Source organism: Schistocerca piceifrons, chromosome 3, assembly GCF_021461385.2.
Source record: "Schistocerca piceifrons isolate TAMUIC-IGC-003096 chromosome 3, iqSchPice1.1, whole genome shotgun sequence".
In the NCBI taxonomy this organism is placed as follows: Eukaryota; Metazoa; Arthropoda; class Insecta; order Orthoptera; family Acrididae; genus Schistocerca; species Schistocerca piceifrons.
This window is the reverse complement of record NC_060140.1, coordinates 630,161,160-630,170,419: the sequence shown is the minus strand read 5'-3', so window position 1 is coordinate 630,170,419 and position 9,260 is coordinate 630,161,160.

Below are 9,260 nucleotides of genomic sequence, written 5' to 3'. Positions count from 1 at the left end.
TGGCAGGAATAAACTATCTTATTTTACATTTATTAGCTTCATTAAACGAAACGTGTCACCTAAAAGATAGCATCGGGTATTGTAATGGTGCATTTGTGTACCTTAAATTTTTAGGTAATGTATAATTGCAATAGTTGTTTCTGTCTTAATCTGCATCTACACACACAATGGCATGCAATTAGTGGCATATGCGTCTTGTTGATGATGAGTTGCTTCACTGCATCGTGCCTCCTTTGTACTCTCATCGTTCCTGACCCCTGCCCCCAGTAGCCAGTTGGACGCCGCGTGGAGTGAAGTGGTGGGGGTACGTTATAACAGAAAACTTCTAATACAGCCCAGTGTTACTGCATTCAGTCATCTACCTTATTTGGTCCATAAATCTACCACCAACTTGATCTTACTGTGTAATAAACTTAAATCAACGTATTTTAAAATCCATTGTAGTCACAATTGTAATATTAGCCGAACTAAATACACTGACAGGAGAGCATACCGGCAGCAGACCGCAGTTGATGTCTGATGGCTAGGCGCTAGTTTCTCCATAGCCTGATGTTACATGACGCGTAGTCACCATATAAGCGCCAGCATATTTCATACGTTGTGCGTAACTTATATGTGTGACAGTGCCGTTATGTGAGGAACGAGTCGTTACCCTGTCTCATCACGTATTGGAACTAAGGGATACCATATGGTCTCATCAGTACAGAATGTCACCAGACTATACGTTTGTTGTGTGGTCTTAAGCTTTAAAGTCGAATCGACAGTATCTGTTGCACACTGGTGACCAGTCACGATTATGTAACACGAAATTTCACCAAAGTGCCTGTGCCTGATCTTCGTCTTCGACGAAGCAGATGTTGAAATCTTTGATTGATAGATCTGTGTGAGTTGAAGTTTTAATAATTTGATAATTATTCTTCCTTAGTAAACTTTTATTTGATGTGTGTTAGAGAAATTCGTTTGTTTGTCTCATTCTTGCCTGTTTGCGCAATATCTTAGATTACTCTTGCTGCGGCTAACTGGCGCAGACTGTCTGGCCAACCTAGTGACACGTGTCATTCCGGTCTTGTGCCGAGATGGCGGATTAATGGATTCTGGAAGTTCTGAGCTTTTACATAAAATACTCATATGGCTTATTTTTAACACTGGCGCAGTAATGGGACGTCCGCGATGTCGTGCAGTTCTTACGTCGGGAAGTCCCAGGGTAGATTTAACACCCTTCTCAGCGCTATAAATTTTTGTCGGCAGTATTGACCCAGACGATGGTTGCATGTTCGAGAACAGGGTGACTCACAGACTTATACAGTGTTTGTCCACCAAGGTCTGACAGAGTTAATATCGGGTTGAGCACCGGTTGTAGTAATCGGAGTCCCCCGGTGCTTTCCTCCTGATTCTTCTACATGCTGACGCCACGTCAATGAGCGATCGAGCGTCATCCAGGTATGTAGCGGTGGCACTCCAAGGTACAGGGCTGCTCCGTATTGAAACTGTTAGCACTGCATGCGGGATATGCCGCTTATCGATGATGAGTTTCTTCCCTTCATCCGCTTCCTTTGTACTACTCTTATCGCTCCCAACCCCTTCGCTCACTACCTGCTTGCACGTCAAGTGGGGGTAAGTAGTGGGGTACAAGATCGACGAATTTCGGGGGAAACTGCGGTCCCTCAGTACTTTCGCCACTCCCTGTCTGACACGGAAGTCGCTCTCTCGGTCGACGTTGCGACACGAATTAGATAAGCGCTGGATCCGACGCTTTACTGAGAGTGAAGCCATCGCATCTGTTGATCGGACCGTCGTCAGTTCACCTTTTTTAGAACACAGTCGCAAAAAGACGAGGACTGTCTCAACACTTCCGTTTCTTCATATTTCAGTGGTTCCCTTGTGGCCACATACTGTTCTGGAACCCCAGATTTTGTTGGTTGTTCTGTGGGCCTTGCACCTCTATTCGACTGTCTGCATCGTCTGCCCGAAGGATCCTTCAGCGCATTTGTCTTGGTTACGGACACTGTTTATGGAGACCGAAGTCACCTTTCACGATAGGTAACAGAGCATATGTTTTTGAAGTGGACACATTTAGTGCTGCTTTGAGCCAGCATCCCGCGAATTTTGATCTATCTTTGCCAGTGTGTGGCAGATACGCCCCATCATGTTCTATTTTCTGGGCCTGTATCTTTTGTCTGAGAGCACATCAGATTTCTCTCGCCTAATCTGGTTTTCTTGAATAAGTCCTTAAGGTGGTGGAACCCCCTTGGTGGTCTTTCTTCGTGCTGTAATGCACAGGCCTTGTAGACCAGTGTACGCAGCACACCCTGACACTGTGAATGATGATGTCAGCTGGGGGCGTGAATATAAAAATCAATGTAGATCGCTTTCCTGTACAAACTGTGTCCCGAAATGTTGTCTGCTTTGTGCTTGACTAAGACATCCGAAAAGGATAATTAGCCATTCTCTTTCATCCTATGGTGAGTTTGATGCTGAAGCTATAAGGTGTCAGGCAAATCCAACACCTTCCATGAAAACCCTGACATGGTAGCAAATCCGGCAGTATGTCACATAGCTCCGAATAAATCCTGACATTAAATTACCAAAGTAATACGACAAACGAGTGAGCAAATGGAATACCACAGACTAACACAAGAACGCCTAAATGCATGTCATACCTTCCCACCATGAAACAGACGCAGTTCCAAGGGGAGAAATGAGAACAGAAGCCGAGAGCAGAATCGTGAGGGCTAGGAGGCCCTACGATAAGGGACGGACCCCAACGTTGCCAGGCAACAGCCAAGACCACACTCCGCCCATGTTAAAAGGTACAGCCCTCCAGAAAAACAGTATAGATCTTACGATAACACTAAAAGGGCCACACCAGCTGAAAGTTTCAGCTTGAGACTATACGCGTCTCTGTTACATTTCAAACATTAAAAACATTGCCCCACCACGAAAAGTATAACGTCTCTCATTGGATGGACAGAATTTTTGTAGGCGGAGCTTAAGGTTAACATTGACATCCTGATTGGTCAGTTGAAAAGACAGCCAGATAACTTTTCTTAAACCAACTTCGGTAAATGGTAGTAAGGAGAAGTTAGAGAGAGTTGCATCCGAGACGGCGAGGTGTGTGGAGCTGAGCCGCCCACCGCCCCCTGACTCTGAATAACCATTGACAAGGTAATGAACGCACGCGATGCCGCATAAGACTCACAAGGCTTCAGTCAGAACTGCAGAAGTCTCATCTGTTACATCCCCTTTTTGCGTAATACTAGTGTCGATCGTCAATTAAAGCTCATGGTATTCACATTTGCTATTAGAAGTTAAAAATCTGAAACGCGATGATTTTTCTGTTATATAATTATTGAGAAGCCACATCAGCCACTGTAATTTACGACAAGTTAAATAAGTAATTAAAGATAATTCAGGGTCACTGTAGACTATTTTTGATAGTTTTCTCTTTTATGAAACTTAATTTAAACCTAGATTATAGATGTGATATGGCATAAGTCATCCTTCGATCCATTGTAGTACTGGAAACCCATTCAGGGAATATTCGTTCACATTTTTGTTGAACGCAGTTGGTTTTTATCATCCTGTATTAAAATATTACCTTTTATCAATAGTGGAATTTATAAACAATGTTTTGTGAGTAGAATAAAATCCCCAATGGTAAACTTAACAGTTTTTTCGACATTATTTTACCAGCTAACTAAAAATAGGAAAGCCTTGAACCCCTTCCACTAAATTTAGTTAGTATTAAGATTCTCTTACAGGCAGTGCAGTGAAGCTGACGCTGAAATCATTAAGTATTTGATTATATCATCGCTAGTCTCACTGAACTCTTCTGAACTCTACACGTCATGTGTGATCTGGCGTCTCCTTACCAGCAACAGGTCCCAGGTTCAAACTAGTCAATTCCCTAATAAACACACTCAAAGTGTCGTTGTGTGAAAGTGGTAGGGAGACACGACTTAGAACAAACAGACACCACACAGAATGTTAGAGAATGGGGACCCTGCCAGGATGGTAAAATACCATGTTTCAAGGTCGTCCACATGCCTAACTAGGTCAGAAAAATATCCTGTTGAAAAATTCTTGTAACAAATCCTTTTCTGAAAGTTATAAATAGTCGAAAACTGTAGCTGCAGCGATAGATAGGAAGATAGTATTCAATAGAAAGTGAGACATTTTAGCAGAGACAATAGCATAATGAAGTTATGAATTTTAATATTGTTAGAATTAAGTTTGCTCTTCAATGCCAGTGCACAGGTGCGGATATATCGTTGACAAGTTGGTTCTGACCCAACAAGTAAGTGAATGGAATGTCAGTCTTGGGTATAATAAGTGTCAAGTCGTGTTAGCAAAAAGTTTATGAAACGCGTGAGATCGTATGAGCGTATGTTAACGCGATGTAGGGCGCGTGAATTGCTTTTAAAACAAAATAAGGGAATCGGAAAGATTAGCATTGGCAGATCGAGACATTGACCGAATTGAGTTAGAGACCCAGCATGAAGACAGACAGAGAATAGAGGACAGTACATCAAACGATGCAGTATCGCGAGAAATAGGACAGATAACGCACCATAACGAGGATAATGTACGCCAAGGCACAGAAAACGTAGGTCAGCATACGATAGAGGAGCAGGAAAGTAGAGAGACAGTCGATGAGGATTCTAACTTGAGTCTTGAATACGTAGAACCCATAGTACAAGTAATCAGAGCTCCCTCACCACAGAGTACAAGGAATTCGAGCAGAAACGTGTCACCGCACAGTTCAATGCAATCGGTTGCAAACCAACACTTGGGCGAAAATACAAAGCGTAGGACGTCGGATGAAAACGCAATAGGACCCACCAATCTGGCAAAATTATTACAACAAATAACGGAAACCATGACAAGGCAAAATATAGAAATTGCGAACCAAATTAAAATTCAGAATGCGGAAACGACGAAACAAATTGCAGAAGCCACGAGACATATGCGTGAGATTAAAGAACAAAACAAAAAAATTCAGTTACACCTAAGTCATACTGAAGATGAGGCAAAAGAATGTCGATAAGTGATAGGAAACTTAATAACAGGTCACAATCAATTGAGAACAAACATTGACAAGGTACAAGTGGACGTACAAACATTGCATAATGACACTCAGGACGAGATCAAAAGATTACGTAACAACACCCAGGGAGAAGTCAAGAAACTAGAGAAACAGATAAACGTAAGTACTAGACAAGCAGCAGGTACAACGCGTGAAATTGTTGAAAACGGTGAGTTACACAAACGTATCACAAAAGCAGTGCTGAAAAGATATGATAATCGCATAGTCAAAATAGAAGCGCAAACGAAGCAACAATTTCAGAAATTGCGAATAGAGTTGTTGCAAACCATTGAAGAGCGTAGTGAACAAGATCGAACAAGCACTGAGTCTGCAACCACATCCGTATCTTTAACAGCACCGGAAAAACAAGCAAGTAACGAAGATATCAGGCATTTGCGATTCCAATCACAGGCGGAAAGTAACATACGTGAAATCAGACAGCCCGCACAGCAACAAACACGTTTCGAAATTCTTGATGAACAAACGCACCCCAAACACATGCGGAACCACAAATGTATGTTTCAAGACAGTTTGGATCGTGCAATGAAGCGGCAAGGTTAGCCAGACAAGATACCGAACCAATACGTGACAATGGAAAGCCAGGTCGCGAAGAGTACAGTGCAAAGCATTCAGCTACACATTCACAAGCGATGGAAGAAAATTATTGCGTACCACTCCAACGATACTACGCAAGGGTAGGCGAAAGTTACAGTGGACAACATCCAATGGATCTACCACAACCGGAAAGAACGACAGGAGAAATGATCAGAAACAAAAGTGGCGAAGAATCGCGAATTTCATATGGAACCATGACGAAGTACGACAACGATCATTTCCTCACAGTCAGAAAATTTCAACACTTTCGAGAAGGAAACTCATTACATCCACGAACTTTTATTGATCAATTCCGAGTAGGATTACCAGAACACTGGACGCTAGCACACAAATTAGACTTTGTATGTGCACACATGTCAGGAACAGTCGCAAAAACCATGCAGAATGTTGCAGCGACATGCCGATCGTACGGAGATTTCAGAGAGAAGTTTCTCTTACGATATTGGTCCAGCAAAGCACAGAACAGAGTGAAGTACGAATTCTTACAGAACCCATATTTTGAAAATTCAGGAGAGAAGAGTCCCGTGAAATTTTTCGAAGTAATGGCAAAGAAAAATCAGTGCTTAGATGTACCATACAGTGACAGAGAGTTGATTAAATTATGAGCGATGAAGTTACCATTTAAATACCAGCAGTCATTAGTAGGTCGCGGAGGCAATGACGTCGAAGCATTTTAGGGATTCTAAGGGAACTAGAGTTTATATTTTCGGAAGGAGACGCAAGAAAAAGACAAAGCACAAGTAAAAACGAAAGCAAAAAGCAGTGGAATCCACAAGACACAGTACGAAGAAACAATAGTTACGAACCACATGATAACTTCGCACCAAGGAACGACAATAGATTTCAACAAAGAAACGGTTATGGATTTAGAAGAGAATATGGCAATAACTGTAATTCGCACAGGAACGGTAACAAGTATTACAGAGGGAACAATGACAACCGGAACAGGTATTGGAGAACCAATAGACCGACAATTTATCAACAAAGAAACCAATATCAACAGGCTGAACAAGAAAAGAGAATACAAATAAAAGAAGTGGAAGTAAGACCACCAAACCCCGAAATACGTTCGAATTGACAACTAAGCGCCCAAGCCAAAGAGAATGACGCACTGACCCAGGATAATTGCAGCACCTTGAACCGAGAAGTAAATCCCTTATCACGAGGAGAGAAGAAGGAAGAAACAAAACCGCAGGGACCAGATGTTAACGAAGACAAGAAAATAACAGTATCGTGTTGGGACGAAATTAATTGGGAGAATACTTACGAGGAAGATGAATTACCAGAGGCATGTACAACAAATGTAGGAGGAATGGATGAAGTAATGAGTATTGCAGAGCTATTTGAGATGGAAACCAGGGAAAGCGAATTCAATGAGGATAATGCACAGTCGACGGAAGTTGGAAATAAGTTACTAGTGGGAACACAACCCAAAGTATATAATGAAGGAAGTTATGAAGCGATAATTAGAGCATTTAGATGTGATTATGTGGAAGTAGCGATGAAGAAGGAGAAGATAGACGTAGATGAGGAAAAAGTAGAGTATGTTGAAGAAAGCCTAAATGAAGTAAGAAATAGAGAAGAGGAAATAAAAGAGAGAGAAGTAGCAGTCGAAGCTTATCCTACAGAAAGTTCGAATTCACATGGGAAAGTCCTGAAAAGACTCATGTATGATTCAGTGGAGGATACATTGATGCAAGAAGAAGAAGAACAGAACCAACCCTTTCAAATTCAACCGATTGTGAAGGCCATGGTAAAACAGATCCCAGTCAATATTGTAATTGATGGTGGAAGTGAACTGACTGCGATCTCAGAGAATTTATTCATGCAGTGTAATGCCAATGAGGAATTGCCAGTTCTGAAAACACATAAGATTAAAGTAAGAGGTCCTATTAGAAACAATGCTGTGGAAGTTATGAGACAAACAAAGTTAACTCTTTTGTGCCAAGGTCAGAAGATCGAAGCCAACTTCGTGATTATACCTACACTAACTGTAGATTTGATTATAGGTGCAGATTTTTTAAATGAGAGACGAGCGATAATAGATATGGGGAAAGGTAGCATAACATTCCGGAATGTCACACTTCTCTTTGAGCAAAAGCTGAAATTAGAAGGAATATCAGTTATAAACAAACAATTAAGAATGATGCAAGATAAATAGGACGAAGAAGTAGAATGGTATGCACAAAAGGGTGAATCGCCTCAACTCATATTAGAAGTCCATAAGAAATTGATGAAAAATATCAAGAAGTTCAAGTAAATTTAGCAAAATATTTCAAGTTTATGTTGCAGATAAGATTGTCAGGAGAAAGAAGAATGAAGAGAGAGGAAGGTGGGAAAAAGAAAGTAGTTTCAAGAAAATCAAAACCAAAAGTAACACAAATAGTAGCAGAGCTTACGGTGAGGGGATAAAGTGTAGACAGTCTAACAGCATGAAATTCTAAAATGCTATACAAAAATAGAAAACGAATTTGAGGATTATTGTAAAAGTTAAGACTCACTATATCTTAGAATTGTAACATGGAAAGGGCGCCGAAATTTGTAAAGCTTTTTAAAAAGGCATAAAACAATGTAGGTACTAGACATATGTTAGACGATTATAAGTAAAACTTTTGTAAGAACCACTGTAAAAACTCTAGCAAGAACCAGATGCAACGACCCACAAGTTGCAACGAGAGAAGTATCAAGAAAGGAAAGGACGTAATTAGCAAGACATGATTCCTACAAGGCAGAAGCATCGAGAGAAGGGAAAGGACAGCGAGACCAACAAAGGGCACTTGTATCCGAAGTCAGCAGTAAATCTACTGCTAAAGGAACCCGTGCAGGGACAGACAAGCAAACACCGAACTTTCGCCGCTCGTAAACACTGGGATGCCCTGACTCAGCGGAGCGAGCAAAAAATGGCCCGATGAGAAGACTGCTTGGGCAAGCCACCACTGGCAAAAAATATGTGTAAAAGTCACACTACTGCTATTGAACAGCACGCTGAAGCACGAAACAGAAGGAAACTTCCACAAAGTAAAAATAACACATCCAAACAATTTATCGAACTGTTACTAAGAGGAGAACTTCAAACGACTAGTTATCAATACATATTCCCATATCCTGCCCAGAGAAGAAACAAGAATCAAGTAAGAAGCAGTGAAAAAGCAGGAAGAACAGAAGTTGAAGATTCACAAAACTGAGACCAAGAAGGAAGATGGGTGAAGAATAGACGATGTACCTTCCCAAACCCCTATCCTATTGTAAACTAGTCGCCTGCGAAGTGTTACAATGAAAAACAAACGCTTTCAGCGACATATAACGATGACTTTCACTCATACAAAGCCAGTAAACCACGAGACTCCACAATCACAGCTCCATTCCATTATGGGACATCCACAACAGCAATACACCGTTGCAAAGCCAACAAGGAACGACGAACGAAGCTGTACATCAAATACTTGCCCACATCCATCTCGCTCAAGTCAATGAACTTCGTGCAAAAACATTCGTCTAAACATTCATAGGATAATGAAAATGTGTGAAATCATGTGATGTAGGAATTGTGCAAAAGATG